This window comes from Belonocnema kinseyi, chromosome 1 (genome assembly GCF_010883055.1).
Source record: "Belonocnema kinseyi isolate 2016_QV_RU_SX_M_011 chromosome 1, B_treatae_v1, whole genome shotgun sequence".
Lineage (NCBI taxonomy): Eukaryota > Metazoa > Arthropoda > Insecta > Hymenoptera > Cynipidae > Belonocnema > Belonocnema kinseyi.
Genome location: NC_046657.1, coordinates 45,015,395 through 45,033,327, shown reverse-complemented (window position 1 = coordinate 45,033,327; position 17,933 = coordinate 45,015,395).

Below are 17,933 nucleotides of genomic sequence, written 5' to 3'. Positions count from 1 at the left end.
GCTATCTAAGGATGGTACTATAGAACGCCACCTCAAGGTAGGCCTAGTGGCGCCATCTCTTGGTCAGGCCGGAAACTTATCAATCCACCCTCGTAGTTTTAAGATTTTCAGATTTCTCAGTTAGTAGCCCCTCTGGAATAGAGTCAGCAGTAGGTAAACGTAGTGGTCAGGTCCTTGGTACAACAACTCGACTAGTAAGTTCTGATGAGGATCTTTGAAGGCACTGTTAAGATTTTTCATTCTTTGCGACTAGAAAATTATCTAGTTCTCGTTAGGCCCCAATCTTGTATTTTAATCAAGTTTTAGTCGGACCATGATTAGAAGAAAAGAACCAACAAATTCTAATTAGGAACTAGAAGTGTCTTAGTCGGTAAAGCTTATTTTATTAACATATTTCCCATTCTCATAAAAAATCACAACATTATTTCTATTAATATTTAGAAACACATTTCAAAATTAAATTGCAAGAGTTTTCGCGTCCTATTATGGCTGTTCCTAACCGCTAACTGCGCATCTGTGATTCATGTGGAAGTCGCGGACAAGCGCAGTCTTTGATACACGATTTTGCAAAAGCTACTAGCAAAGCTATACGAGTTATACGACCCATAACTTTTTTGATTAATCTCCTTTACAAATAATCCCATAAAAGACCAGGTTATTATTTGAATTCAAAATGCAGACTTAAAAAATAAATAATAAAAATAAGACAAGTCGGATTTTAATCATCAGAAATTTAAAATCAGCGGAATTAGAACCTTAAAGACATTTTTAAGGTATTCTTCATTTAGTATACAATTACATTAAATAATAATTTTGGCTTAGGTCTTAATAAATGTCTTCTAAGAAAATCAGGCTGCAGCATTTTCACGAATCGTAACACAAGCAAAATCGACACACCTCGCTAAACACTGAAAACAAACTGACGCATGTGCTGACAGGTGACCCCATTATTAATCATGCACTTATGCGCTGAGGGTACTGCCCTCTTTTATCGCTCCGCTACTGGTAGGGCAGCATGATTGAGAACCTGTCTTCGACCACGCGCGCCGATGAATTGCATAAGCCAGCGGTTCTAGGAAGGCCGAGGCCGGGAGGACAGAAACCGAGAGATTAGTGTATTACGATGTCAATACACCTGTTACTTTGAGTGTAATAATTTTATAAAAACAGAATGTAGATAAGTTGCAAATAAGAATGATTCAATTCAAAAATATCGTTAGTTGCTGTTTAAAGAAAGATCTCGCAGATAGGGACCATAAGCTACTGGAATCGCATTTTGAAAAATCAGTGAATCAATGTCCATCGCGACTACAGAAAATAGAAGAAACTTTAAAAATAATTTTAAAATTATGTGTGATGTACAATTATATTTACCAATATAATTCAAGGTGATTACCCAGGTTAAGACCAATGTAAAAGCGACCCTCATTCTTTCAAGTAGAGGAAAAACTGACTACTATATTAATTAAGTATTTCGTTAAAACTGTACTAGTGGTTATTCTAATACTTTATTATATATTATAGTTGTTATCTATAGTATATACTAGAGCCTTAGCCTAGTTATTATCTCACATATTGTAGGCGTCAACATTATTCCACTGAGATATTTACAATTCATTAGAGTCAGTTTTCAAGATTAAAATTATATTACTGAATTTGTTAAAGCTGAGGTATAAGATTCCTCTTAAAAAAGTGAGAAATATGGTATATCTACTATGGATCATTTGGCATTGAATTTTATAAGATCCCAGAAATTAAAAAAAAATGTCTAGCCATTTTTTTAAACCAGTTATCGTGTTTCAAACTTTTTGAAAAATAGAGTTGAATAAATTTTGAAGACGTTTTGTTTTTAGCGTAATTTCGCTAATTAGTTATCGAAACCAAAAAATGATAAAAAATAATAACTTTTTATATTTTTACTATCTACTTTCCTCTGTTTAGTGATACTTTCTCAAAAACACATCCCATTAGTACATTATTAATTAGCAAAGCAAATATTGACATTAACCTACAATTATCATGGTGACAAAGAAGTTTTGAAAAAAATTCACTTACTATTACTAACATTAATTTACGGAATATTGCCAGGTAGTCAAAATAATCAAGAAATTAGTTGGATTTTTAACCAATAAATTTTCAACTAAAGTGACAAATTTTTAAACAAAAACATAAGTTTTGTAACAAAATGGAATCATTAAATTTTTAGTTAAAAAATGTATTTTTATTTGAAGAGTAAGAATTTTAACAAACTAGTTAAATTTTTAACTGAATAATTGAATTTTCAACTAACGTGATGAATTATGAGAAACAATGATAATTTTTTGCCAAAGTATTGTAAAAAGAGGACTTTTTAAAAAATAATATTAATTCATTACAAAAAAAAATTTACAACAAAATTCATCAGTTTTCGAAAATACGTGAATTTTCAAACAAAACTGGAATACTTTTTTTAATAATTGTCAAAAAGCAGTCCAATTTTTAACCGAGGAGATTACCCTTAAAATGAAAGAATAAATCTTTAAATAAAAGCTCAATTTTTGCAAAGGTCGTTCCTAAAAAAGATAACTTCTCAAAGGCAAAAATAAATTTTTTCCTAAAAAAGCAAGTAATTACAACTAAACAAAAAATAAAATTTGAACTAGTTGGATGCATTTTTGAACCAAAAAGGTTAAAGGTTAAATTAAATTTTCACTTACAAAAATTAACTTTCAGTCAAAAAATTATTAATTTTGAATAAAATCGTTGAATTTTGGTGTTGAATTTTGGTAATAGTTGATATCACAACGAAAAAATATTTTAATTTAAAATTAAAAAGTCGAATTCAATTAAACAAGACGAACGTTTGATAAAATAGTTGAATTTTCTACAAAAGTGTTAAATTTTAAACCCGAAAAGGTGAATTTTTGGGTTCAGAAAATGCAAATTTTCTATGTTCAGAAAAGCTATTAAGTAAATTTGTTTTTAAATGATTTGTAATAATTAAAATTGTTTTCGATTAGTTCCCGGTCATGACCAATTATTGCTTTTATATCAAATAGTTATTAAATAATAATTAAATAATAATTTATTGAAATGCCGAAAATGTACTAAATTTCAGTTTTATCAATTAATTCATTTATAAAATTTGAACCAATTAAATAACCTAATATATAATAAAAATATCCTTTCGTGGAGAATCTATTCACTACTTATAAGAGTTCAGGAGAAAATATCAATATGAAGAGCAGTCTAGGGAGTACAAGTACAAAAAATGTTGTTTTTTCCGATCTTGCAGCTTCAACAACAAATGATTTTAACCCCAAAAGTTCCAACTAAAATCTTCTTCTCTACTACTTTCACGATCGAATGGAGCGTAGCATGCCACTACGATACGTTATACTATTTTTTCTTTCACAATAACATTGACTTCTTGGCTATCATGTGATTCATTATCTACTCCTGACCATAGTTCGAGTGGCTACGTTATCATTTGTATTCTTCATTATTTAAATTATACGCTCTTAAACTACATCAATGAAATAGTCACTGGTTGAATCAGTATTTTGAGTTATCGCTGGTCTACCAATGATTTTTCTATTCTGAATCGGCGAAGCAATTAGTGACTTAATTAAAACAGTTACTGAAATAAACCAGTGACGCCGAATGAAAGATGTATTCAGTTATTGTAGCAGTGCTCATGCGCTCCACGCGGCCAAGAAATGAATCTCCAGTCGTGTCTTACGCGCGTGTTGCTACGTGTTTTGAATTTCGCACGGGGGAAAACGAACCTTGTTGTATACTTATTGTGTACTCATTGCGTACCTTATTTTGTACCCACATTTATTGTTTTGTCATAGCTAGCAAGCTGATGGACGATCACACATAGGACGAACTACTGGTCCTGAGTATAACCAGTGAACTTAACTGAGAAAAGTAATTACGGACTTGTATTAATTGAACCAGTAAAATCTGACTGATTGTTCGGGACACACTTCTGGCTGTTTCAATCAGTGAGATTTCACTGGTTAATTTTAAGAGGTCGAAGCACTCTTTGGCTCACATCCGTTCGGGCGCTGGTAGTGGGGGTGTAGTAACATAATACAGCTGTTGTGAAGAAGTGTAGTGGTACAAGTATTACGCACAGATGTGACTATTTAAAAAAAAAAAAATTGATATTGAATGAAGACTGAAAGAAGTGAGTATATTGCAACAATAAAAATCAATAATACGATGTATTCCAAAAATAAATTATACACTAAGTGTTATATATTAATTCTGAAGTCATTTGCTTGGCAACCTAACCTTAAAATGTGTTTGTTTATCTTGTTTCAGATGAACAGAAATGAATAGAAATGCGTTGTTGTGCACTACAAAATTGTAATAACTAGACTCGCATTGGGTATAAATGTCGCGATTTTCCAAAGGATCCCTATTGAAGGAGTTTATGGCTCAGAAATAGTGGACTCAGAAATAGTCCACGGATAGATTATTCTTTAAATGTTTCGAATTTTACGATATTGAAACGAAGCCCGCGCTAAAGTGGTATGATTACTTCCGGCCCAAAGAAGTGTATGTCGGTGTAATCCGGTTTCATATGAAATTTTTTCGGACGAGAAAGTTTACTCCGAAGGTTCCGATTTCTACCGAAATAAGTTCGTACAAAAATAATGAATCGGGAACAAGTTCGAATCAATCTTAAATTAGTCCGGGAGGAAAATTTAGTATCCGCTAGTATGAAAGTTCTAAAGGAGAGTCGTCCGGTTAAATACAGAATTTTTCAAGCTAAATCGGATTCCAAAGTTATAGAATTGTGTGACTGAATATTTTATAGCAGAGTTTGCGTGATCCAGACATACTGAAATAACTATCAGAATAAAATGTAGAAGCTTGTAGTATCAAATGATTCGGCATAAATACAGTTTTCTCTTGTTACATCGCAAAGGAAATGAACTATACAATTATAAACAGTTATTCATAACAATTACAAGTATTGTTTAGATAAAAAGAAATTATCCGCAAAATAAATAGTTAGGAAAAACCACGCATAATTTAATTCGGAGTTAGCTTGCATGTAAACTTTCCAAAAATGTTTTTTTTTTAAAGTTGAATGAAAGTAATTTATAAGTTAAGTCGTGTCAATTGCAATTCTGTAATTTCCGTAACATTAATAACATTCGTTGTAATAATTTTGTAGATAATGTGTTTTATACGAGATGTAAGAAAAAAACAAGAATGTGAGATACAAAGCTGGTTGGAAAGTTGTCCCAGTAGTATTGGTAATATTTTAATTCCTAAAAGACGTTGAACTTTGAATTTTAAACTGAATAGTTTTTAATTTGGGCATTTTAAAATTGAAAATTATGCGAATTTTAGGTTTTGCAATTGAAAATTCTATAACTTTGATGAATTCAATTTGAAAATTAAATGGTATACGAAAAATAGCATGAATCTTCAACTTGCTTAACTTAACTTCAATAGTTTTCAAAATTTGACCAAAAAATAGAAAAACAAAAGTATTAAAGGAACTATACTCTCTTAATTCCCTCTGATTATCTGCAGGCAAAACATTGCTGTGTCTGCTTTTGATTTGTTGAATTCCAATTTTAATATTTTTATCAATTACCTTTTGTGGGTAAATATTTGAAAAAGGATATTCCTAACAATATTCAAATTTCCTTTGTGCAATAAGACATGTGACAAACGTAGAGTTCTGTCAGCTAAGTTTATGATAAGTTCAACTTTGTTTTGAACAGGATGAACCAAAAAGAGTTTTAAAATTCTACCGAAATACATATCTTTTCTCTACCAATTGCCTAATAATATTACCATCCCGATATTTAATTACTTTTATTCCTGATGAACACATAAAAAGGTATCATCAACATATCGAAAATAAAAGTGCAAATCAAAATCTAACTTCTTAAAAGAAAAAACCTCTAAACCTCCATAATAGATTCTGCTAAAATCGAAGAAATGACTGAACCATGTGGAGTACCAAACTTTTCCCTATGAAAAGATACATTAAAATAAAAAAGGCGGAGTTCATAATAAAAACTAACCCTTCGATCGATTCTTTTTGATATAAACGAGTACGTGCTTTAATATTATCCCATCTATTTAAAATTGCCTGTTCAACTAAATTAAGGGGTATACTCGGAAACATTCCCATAACATCCAAAGAGATAATCACATAGTCATACGGAACTGTGTTTTAAATAATAATTTTTTGGAATTCCCAGATAATTTGTATATTACATTTGGAAGTTGTCATAGAATCTTTCAGAGTCAAATTCGCATTTTTTTCCAAAAATCTAGTTAGATTATTAATAGTTAAAATAATAATTCGCAAAGGATAGCCATCTTTGTGAATCTTTATCAAACCATAATATCTGGCAAAAATTGTGCCTTTAGTATTAATATCAGTCCATCTTATATCATTTCCTAAAAGTCATTTCTTTTTTCAATTGTTAAACATGTTGAAAGTGTCTCTTTTGAATTTTTTAAATTAATTAATTAATTTCTTTTTTGAACTCATTTGATTCTCGGGTGTCAGGAAGGGAGCATCGTGGTTTTCGTGCTGTTCCTGCCTGATTGTTTATTTCTTATGATTTTATTTTTGTTTATTATTTTTGCCTTCCTAAGGGTGCTGTATGAGTGCCGAAACCTTGGTGATTACCTTTTACAGATTTGTTGTTGTTGTGCGTTGATGATAATAACAATAAGAAATATGCAAGAAATACAAAAGAGAAAGAAGGGGATTTGGTTGGTTGCCTTCTTATTTATCTTTTCTCTTTTTCATTTTTATCCAAGGAGGAAAATTACTTTCTTTTTTTTTAGGAGCAAAAAGTGTTTTCTTTATTTATTATTATTTTTTTATTTCAACACGAACATTTTATGGCGGTTGTCCAAATTTGGTCATTGAATTCTTGGTTTTATTTTCAGGAATTTTGCACATTAATTTGATTTTTAGACGTTAAATAAGAATTTAAATTAAAATATATCTGAAAGATAAGTTTGACGCTTATCGTATGTGAGATAACGAATGTGGGATATGAGTAATTCTATACACACAGGCACATTGATGTGCAGGGGATAAAATACGAAAAACATTTAATCTATTATAAAAAAATTTGTCTTTCTCTTTAGTAAACTATTTTAAATTTTAGCAAGCACATCTATGTTCGGCATGTGGGTCCAAACATGACAATGAATGCGATGGAACACTGCAGATAACAGGTTTAAACCGATGGACCTCTTGTAGATAACATATTCATAGCTTTCACTTATCATATAATGTTCAAAGTTGATTTGAATGTTGTGTACAATTTCGGAAATGTCAGTTAACTGGTTTAGACACGAACCCTTCAAATATGAATAGATATATAATGAAAAAATGTAAACTTGCCGCAATTAAGCCGCAAGTACCCAAGGGCAGGTTACCTGAGCTTATCTAATGCCAGGCACTGGCATAAGGCTTGTCTTATGCAAGCGCTCAGTTAATAGAACCTAAGCTAATTATAACGCGATTAGTGGTTAACATCCGTCGCTTCATTATGCCTGCCGCTTTTACTGCACTCTGTCGTCGGAAACCCCGGATTTGTTCCGAATATTCCTAATGATTCGTCAAGATCCAACTTTTTATGGCCATACCGATGCAGCAAGTTTCTAGACTCAGCACCGATTCCGGGGCTATGTGTTGAATTGTTGGTCCGCTTTTTTGTCAACATTGATCTCTGTATCACCCGGAACCTGTATAAGGGTCACGTTCTTCTCTTCTGCCAGTTTTTTTAAATGCCATTTTATATTTTCAAACGAGCACTTGTGTTCTGTCTGGTTATTCAATTGCAGTTAAACTCGCTAGGATGTCCAAGCAGAGTGTAAGCTGCCTATCAGCAGTGTATTCCTATTAATATAATTTATTTTTATTTCAATAACAAAGCTCCACAAAAAACAAGTCTCTTGAGCTAGAAAGGAGACTCATAATTTCCTATGGATTTTGACTGGCTGATCAAGAATCTGAAGGACGTTTTATCGTTTTGTTCTTAGTTTTTACATAACCCCAAAACTTTCAAATTTAAAAAAAAAATTAATTATTGAAAACAGACAAGAAGTGTAGTTTAGCGTGTTTTGTGCTGAAATTTTTAGGAAAACCATTTACTTAGTTAAATAACTAATCGTCAGACACACTACGGCTTCATCCTCACACCCTAACTTCCCCTTCAGGTCGACGTGCCATAGCTGGCTTCCTTACTGCGGTGAACTGAAATGCGAATCACTACACATCCTTTTGAGAGGCAGTTCTTATCGCTTCCAGTGTTGATCACAGAAGAAAGTTTTTTTGCAAGCTTGCTCAGTCATGGAGCTGCGGTGAAAAGTATAAAGCCCCTACCTCTAAGTTCCCCTTCGTATAAGTTTTAAAGAGAATCTCACTCCACTTATTAATCTGAAATCTGGGGTGATCACCACGATTCATGATCCCTAGCACACTACCCGTTAGCGGTTAAATTATATCTATTCCTATAACGTTGATGATTGTTTTCTGCTGTAGGGTTCGAACGGGAAATACACTAAAGCGATATACACCTCTAGCATTATAGGGAACTTTCTGGCGCTAGGAGAAATCTATAGCGAAGAGAGAAGTGTGTAAGAGAAAACCAAAAGTTTTTCTCGGACCTATTTCGACTCTTCGAAGACCCTCCAGTTACTGTCGAGTATCTCCCCAAACTAGAGCAGGTCGAAGAATTTTGGCGAGAAGTTTGCGAAGTTCGTCATATACTGGAAGAAGACTTCACGAACATAAATAGCTTCAAGGAGCTATGCAGTGCCCTCATAAAACCTGAGGAAGAATGCCCACTAATCACTTCCGCGGAGGTGAAAAAAGTACTAAGAGGCATGAAGAACTATTCCGCTTTAGGACGAGATGGCATCAAGACCTTCTGATGGAAGAAGTTTCATTCAACACCCCAGAATGTAGCCCGCATTTTCACCTCACATATGAAGTCGGAAGAATCTGTTCCAGAGTGTTTGATGGTAGGGTGCACAGCACTATTGCCAAATGTGAGCAAGTTACCTGTCCCAAAGAACTATACAGGCCAATCACTTGTCTAAAGACACTGTGTAAGATTTTCACAGCTATTCTAAATGATAAAATTTTTTCAACAATCGGACCTGTGTAACAAGAATTGTACGAACAACGTGGCTAAAAAAAGCCGTATGAGGATGTCAAGACAACCTGCTCATTGATAGACGTGTCCGCAAAGACGCAGCATTCTACTAGCGCGGCCTATCCATGGCCTGGATTGATTGCCGTAAAGCTTTCGACTTGACCACCCGTAGACTTAAAATCTGTCTTTTGGGAAGCTTAAAGGGTCAAGACACGTACACTGGGACACCTTTTATTTGAATAAATGATAGAAATGAATCAAAGTTTAGTATACTTGTGTATGAAAACACGGAGAAATGTTAAACTATTCGAGTTATTCATATTAAGATACTGAAATTTGACATAACCATAATAGTATTCAATAAGCTTCAGTAGAACAATTAGTACTTTGAATACGAAATATAATGAACCTGTATTTTAAAGATTAATCGTACTAAAAAGTGATGTGGTGCTTACTAGTTTGTCTAAAAACAGTTTCAATAAGCAAGAAATTTAATATTTTAATCTGTAAAACTTATTTGAGGAATTGACATTATAAATATGAACATGCCTGGAACCTCCGACATTAGACTTCTTTTATAATTTTGTAGTCATTTTTGTTCCCGCGTTAATTGTGCAATTGAATTATAAATTAAAAAGTACACAATTGAAAAATAATCTTGAACTATATACGTAGCTGCAAATCCATAATTGTTGATCATATTGAAACAGTTCAACACCTTTAAATATTTAGAAGAAAAAATGTATTTTAAAAGCAGAAAAATGCGAAATTCCGAAAAATCGAAGATATTTGGATGAACAGAAGACGCTATGCCTGCTGCTTGACTTGAAATCGCCGATCACTTACAACTTTCCACGCGAAAACAATATTTCTTTGTTACCTGATAGTAGGATGATTCGAAAGTATTTTTATGTTTCCATTTAATTTTTTTAACAACTCAGATTATTTAAACTATTTCATTATAGGTATATCCTGTTGAAACATTCATTAATTGGGATTACTTCCACATTATTTATGATTATCATAGCCCTAAATCTCAAGCAGAAGGAAGGTGTCTCAAGTTAACGACAAGCCACTTGACGCTTTTATTCTTTCTCTAGAATAAAATTCTATTAAGCTGTTCAGGTGTGCTTTAAATCTAGACTTTTCAAAAGTGAGGCTGTAAAACTAATTAAAAATATTGTTTTTCTTCATATTCTTAGTAAATCAGTAGTGAAGGCTTTAGGGTATTATAAAGCTTAAGATTCGAGATTAACAGGGTGTAAAACTACAGCACATTTCTGCGAAATGTTCAATAATTTGTTTGATGTTTTGAACAAATTGAATCTAGAAGAAGTACTAACAACATCAAGCTCAGATTAACAAATGATAAATTTATTGACACACTTACAGATACTCAGAAACTATATTGATGTTAAAATTGTATAGGGAGCTAAATTCAAGAATTAAAAAAATTATTTTTGAATAATTTACAAATACAATCAACTTCATTCTGGCCTCAAAAAATTATTTATTAATTTTTCTCACAAACTAAAATCAAGAAAGAGTGAGTTGTTGAATATGTAATTCAGAATAATGTATTGTCATTCTCTTGTAAAGAACACACTTCTGAAGTGATTGCGGTCGTTATATTCGTAACCAAAACAAATTAACTTTACGAAAAAGAAGCTCGCGAGACTCTGCAGCAATTAATTATTGTTATTATATATATTATTCGTTTCATTTATCAAGCAATTTGTAATAAAAATTAAATTAAATTTCTTAAATTTGTTCACTTGAAATAATTCTATCTTTTCAAAATCAAATGCAAATATATTTTTCACGAATTAATCGTGAAAAAGATAAATTGCCAATTAAAACTTAAAGAATTAAGTTTTAATTTCAGAAAATTAATGTTAAACGAAAAAGACCATTCTGCAACAAAAAATTGTACAATTAAATTTTTAGTCAAAAAATGAATGTTCAACAAAAATTATGAATTTTCTACTCAAATTATGAAATATTCAACTGGAATAATATTTTCAGTTCAGGAAAAAAATTATTTTCAATAAAAAAAGAAACAAGTTTTTAACAAAAAATTTAAGTTTCCGGTAGAAAGTTCTTTTTCATCCAAATAAAAAAAAAAAGTTTGCAATCAAATAGCTCATTTTTCAAATGAAGAAATTTTTAAATCAAAATGACGAATCTGCAATTAGAAAAATCTTAACAAACGATTTTATTTTTGAACCAAGTAAGTTAATTCATAACCTAAAAGGTGAATTTTTAACTAAAATAATAAATATTTTACTGGAATACTTGATTTTCAACCAAAAAGGAGAATTTTAAAATAAAATTAACTTTTGAAGAACAAACTCATTTTTAATTTAAAAAGACAAATTTACATCCAAGTTGTTAAATTGTGAACCAGACAGGGTTAATTTCCCACCCGAAATAATGAAATTTTCTGCTGGAGTAGTTAAAATTTCATTAAAATTTGTGGCTTTTAGCCACAAATAGTTCATGGTTAAAAAAAAGTAAATTCTTACGAAAAATGTAAACAAAATTGATATTATAATTTAGAAATATTTACTTTTCGAAACACTATTTTTAATCCAAAAACTGCTTGAAGCACTTTGTTTTGTTAAACTTCGGAAGAAGAAACTTTTAAATTTTGACGAATTTTGACTTAGAATAGAAATAGGTTAGACTCCTTTCTTATAAATCCCAGTTTCAATACTTAAAAAAATTCCTGTTCTATGTCGAAAATTCCCTGTCCCAAGGAAAATTTTATTTCTTTATTGAAACTCCCTATCCTAAAATAAAAACGATTATTATTTTCGCTCATATGCCCTGCAACTGTTGATGTAGTAAAAATTACGTTTCTAAATTGAGAAAAATTACTAAAATAATAAAAACTTTAATGTTGCCATAAGCAGAAATGAATTCCCGATTTTTAAATTTGAATCGGGGTCATTTCCCCGTTCTTTCTCGGTTTCCCGCTATTTATAATTGTTTAAACACTATTATTACTATTAGTATTAGTTAAATAATATTAACAATCAATTTCTGAAATTTGCAATAATTACAATTGTTTATGACATTAATTAATTACATTAGCGAAATGAATGTCCAAAGATTTTAATAGATATGAAATATCTTTGGGTATTTTGAAAGATAATAAAATTTTTAAATTGGTTTCTGTAATTTAATGTCACTAGTTGGATTTGAAAACTATTATGCTATTTTAAAATATTCTAAGGCATTTTCAAGAGCTTTACATTTTTTCAATTTAGTTTTAAAGATTTTAAAAGACTAGAAATATTTTAAGGTATATAAAAAAATCTAATAGATTTTCTATTTACTTAAAATAATTTAAAGGAATTTTAAAGGATTGGGAATATATTAGGGTATTTCAAAATGGTCCAAGGCTATTCTAAGAGATTTTAATACTTTAAAAAGATTTTTTAAATTTCTAGAAATTTGCGAGTCTTTGACTGATTTTAAGGTTTTAGGTGGAACCTATCAAGGAAACATTCATGGATTTTGTATGATTTCAAAGACGTTCAAAGATTTTAAGGTATTATGAAAGATTTTAGAGAAATTTAAGATATTTTGAAAGAATTCAAGGAATTGAAAAACAAATTAAATAATTTGAAAGAATTTGAAAGAATTTAAAATGTTGGAGGTTTTCCTCATCCAAAACAAAAATACGAGCATAAAATTTGAAATTAAAAAACAAAGAATTAAATTTTTCAATGATTTATTTATATTTGTTATGCACTTATAACAAAGAGAAGTTATCATAAAGTATCTAAGACTCAAAATAAATAAATAAAAAATCATTTTTTACGACGAAATGGCAGATTTCGATATTAAAAAAAAACTGTTATTGAAGATGACATAAGATTTTATTTAATACGTTAAATTCAGTTTGAAAATCGCTTTTGACTTAATTTCGTAGAATTTCAATAAAAAATCGGCTTTTTTGTTTTAAGAAATGATAAATCCATGCTAAAAATATACTGTTTTATAAATTAATATTCTTCGTTGGACAAACTATTTTGTGGAAAAAAATATTTCTTTAGTTTCAAAAATCTACGTAACATGTTATTAATGTTTTGAATTTATAACAACTCTTTAAACATTAATAAAGCCTCTGAGCGTCTCAAGGTAAAATAATACACATATATACCTTTAATTTACACGAAAATTATCTGATTTGCTCAAGGCGAAATAATCATCAATGTGGAAGAATTTAACTTCTGTTAACTGAATGATGTAATACATATTAAAATTGTTTTCAACGTCACCAAGCACTAAAATTATGCTTGTATACGAAATACAGGAATATTCCTTAGTTACGCTGCTCTCGAAATTCTGCTTTAATCAATTTTTCCTACATTAAAAAAAATGGAGACCCTTTGTACTGCGCTTTTGACCCTGAACGTTCTTCTTAATTCTCTTGGTATGTAAATAATAAATTATTATTATTTTTGAAATATTTTTATGAATTTTGCAACACCTATTATTTGCAAAGAATGTAAAATACTATGCGAAGTCTATGATAATAAACAATTATTATTTTCTTTTCTTTTTTTCTACAGAAAGATAATAATTTAAAAAAGAATTATGATTTATGATAATCAATATTTTATTGGCTTATCAATGCAAATTTTGTACTTACGAAGACTTAGTTTTGATCGCTAAAATACACTCTATCATTATTGTAAATAAAGTCAAAAATGTTAAACAATCGCGTTCTTTTTACTTACTTTTTCATAAAGATAGGTTCTCACTATTTGAAATAAATTTTCAGAATTTAAAATACAAGAATATTGTTTGTCTTTTCATAGAGATATCATCAGGAATGCTGCCCAAAGAAAGGGACTTTCTGGCAAATTTTGGGAGGACAAGTGAACCTGAGGAACCTCAAGGTAACCCTAGTATAATCAAAAATTGATAAAAGAAGTGTATTGAGAACAATTTTTGTGAGCTCTTTCCCTTTTAAAGCATGCCGTCCCATAAGATATTTTTGTTAAATAAAAAAAAAAATAAAACCTTCAGAAAGCGCCTACAAATAATACAAAAATAATCTTATAATGAATACTAAAAAAAGTTCTAGGTAAAGTCAACAGACGTGTCTGGATAAAAAATTTCCAGATATTTTAATCTTAAATTACGGTTAATATGACTGGAAAATTCTAGTTAAATAACTTTATTCGTTTTTTCGATTAAAACTATTCTGTTTAATATTTCTGGTAACAAATGTGTCGCCATCTTGTTGCATTTTCCTGAAATGTGGCTTTTTTGATGCCGTGTTGTTAAATGTGTAAAGTGATGCTTTTTCGTAAATGTCCAATTTTTAAACAATCGCGACAGAGAGGTTTATAAATAGTTCTTGAAGGTAAAGAAGTATATAAATTCGATAGTCGAAAATCAATGTCTACCAGAATATCTGTTAAGTTTAGCAGAATATCTGGTCAACTTTACTAGAACATCTGGCTAAGTTTACTAGATACATAGACGTTTGTTATTCGGTCTGCTGGCCTTAAAGAATTGACTTGCTTACACTTCCATTCTTTTACAGAATTTTCTTACAACTACGTCTTACAAAGTACTATCCATCCACACTTTATAACTAATCCGCTCGCTCCTATAGCCTAACCTTCCTCGCTGTGCGTCGCCTCGCCTCGTACGCATTTCGCCCTTTTGTCGATATACCCTGCATAACTAGCCTCTGTCTCCGCGGCTAACACCTAATACTTAACTACTATTTACAATATTTACATTTCTCTTACATCTACTTCCTCTCCTATTTACAATCTTTCCTTCTCCATTCCTCTTCCTCCTTCCTTGTCTTCTTCTCTATCTTACCCAACATCCCCTTCATCCATACTGCTGCCCTTTTGTCACCCCTTTCATGCAACAATACCTCCATGCTTATCCCCCTCCTTTCCACCTCTTCACATTCCTCCAACCAATGCTCCAATTTTGCATCCACCTTCCCGCGCAATTCACACATTCTCTTCTCTCTAGAAAGCCAGAACCTATTATAATTCTCCATGCGACCGCACCTCATTCTCGCTATAAGTTCCTGACTTTCTTGCTCTCCTTTCTTACACAAATATTGCGCTCTCTCCCTTGGCATAATACACACATAGTTTCCGTTATACCTTGACTCTCTTATTCTCTCCTCTCCTTCTGCCTTCTCTTTCTCCATGCCATTCTTTTGAACCAACTCATAAACCTTCCTTCCTTCCTCGTGCATTCTACTAACAGCTCTTTGCCAACAGCACTATGTAATCTGCGTATGCGAGTGACCATATTCTAACTCCTCCTACCCTAACTCCTCTTACCACTCCGGCCGCTAGCTTACTTCCCATATCCGGGATCAAAATTGCAAAAAGCGTTGGGCTGAGCGGGCACCCTTGCCTCAACCCCCTATCCATCCAGAATCCCTTAGAGATTCCCTCCCCTCCTCCCTCCCTACCTTTCGTCTCCTTATATACCTCCCCCAACCTCTCGATCAGGCCCCTCTTCACTCCCCTCTCTTCCATTGCCTCCTACAACCTCCCCCTATCCACTGACAGGAACGCGCTCTTTAGATCTACAAAAAACGCGTACACTTTGGCACCCTTTTTGTTAATTCCCTTTTCACCACGTGTTGCAAGACGCAATCATGAGCGTAATTCCTCTATAATTTTCCTGTCTCTCGCTATCTCCTTTCTTATGCAGTGGTATGATCAACCCCTCTCTCCACCCTCCTGGATATCCCTCCCCCTCCATCCTTTTTTCACTACTCCGTTCAGCCTCTGCCTTACCTCTTGTGTGTCAAACAGTTACGCTTCGTTCTCTACCCCGTCAATCCCTCCTGCCTTTGATTTTTTCAACTTCCCTATCTGCTTTTCTATCTCCTCGTCGTTCAGCTCCTCTTCACCTACCTCTCTGTTTCTTTTAATTCCCTCATCTCTCTTTCGAGTATCTGACCCCTGAAATGAATCCTTAAAAAATTTCCTTTATTTGTCACTCCCTATCTTCTCACTTATCCCCCCCCCCTACGTTTCCTAAACCTATTAATTATCTTCCACACGTCCCCTTCTGTCTTAACACTTCTCAACTCCTCTTCCAGATATTTTTCTTTTTTCTGCTCTTTCTTCTTACACATCGCCCTAAATTCCTTCCTGATTTCTTCGTACTCCTCCCTTTTCGCGGTTCCTTCCTTCCACTTCTTGTACTTCTTTTTCACTTTTATCTTCATCATTTTACATTCCCTATCCCACCATGGCTTAACCATTCCTTTCTTCTTTTTCCTAAATTCTTTCTTTTGCACACAACCTTTCACTTTCTCTTGTAGATAAAACCCAACTGCTCCTGATACTTCTCTATCGCCTCTCTCGACCATTAAACCCTCTCCCCTAACGACCCTTGTTCTCCACCCTGCCTTTCGCCAGCCTCCCCCTATATCCACAAGCTCAATGGCCGATACACCCCTCTTACTCACATACGTGTATTTTACCTCTTCGTCCCCTTTTACCATACCATTCGCATTAAAGTCCCCCTCCCCCCATTACCACCATACCCTCATCACCCCTCCTATCTTTACAGCCCTCATTTGCACGCCCAGCCCCTCTCCTTATCCATGAACTTCTTCCTCTAATCCATCCCTAACCCCTGTTATAATTCCCCCACTAGCCCTTCATTTCCTTTTTACTTTGACCGCCTCCCGTACCCTCCATCTATACCCCCTTGGCAACTTTCGCTCTATTCTATCCCATTCTTTTCTCTCTTCCCACGTCTCTACCAGTCGAATCACATCAAATTCCTGAATATACCTACAGAAATCCTTATCTTTCTTCTTTACCCCTGCTACGTTTCAGTGCAAAAGCTTTAACATTCCTTCACCCTGCTTTACTCCGACCCCCTACTTCCCCCGAAACAAATTCCCCTGCACTTCCTTCAACACCTCCTTCTCCTCATCCCATACCCACATTTTCTCGTCTATTTTTATTTTCCGATACCCCACCTTCACTGCTGTCCCTTCGCTCCTTTCCTTTCTAGCCCTGTCATTTAGCATTCTCTGAATATCCCTTTCCTTCCTCGTCAAATCTTGATCGATAAAAACCTTATTGTCCTTTATCCTGTTTTTGTTACGAATTACCCCAATTTTTCTTCCCAGCTCTCCAATTCCTCCACCGCCACTTTATTCTCTTTTCTCCCCTCCATTCTAACTTTCCCTACCTTGCCTTTAACCCACCCTATGCTCTCTAACAGCACTTCCACCCCGTCCCTTTCTTCCCCGCTCTTGAGCTTCAATCCTCTTATCACTATATTATTTCTCTTATCTGCCTTCTCTTTTCTCTCCATTCTCAACTCCATTGCCCTCATCCTTTCCCTATCCTCTCTCTCCTCCATTTCATTCCCACGCTCTCCCACTTTCTCTTCTATCATGATCTCCACTTTCTCCCAAATACCTTGCTTCTCATCCTCCCCTCTGTCCACGGCTATTATTCCCGACCTGCCCTCCACCTTCTCCAGCCTTTTTTTCGTCCCTCTAGAAATTTCCTCCCCGTCTATTTCACTACCAGCACTGCCAGTACTCTCGCTGCGCACCTCCTGCTCGTCCGTCGGTAACTGTAACCTATCCATACATAAAAGTACTCACTGCTGCCCACAGATGTCTCTTAAGGCTGCTGCCGCTTACCTCCCTAATATTTCAGTTTCTTTGCCGTATTTCACCTCTCACATCCCGTTTAGCCACCCTTTTCTCACCCCTAACATCCCTCATCACTAGAAGAACCACCCTTGCACGCC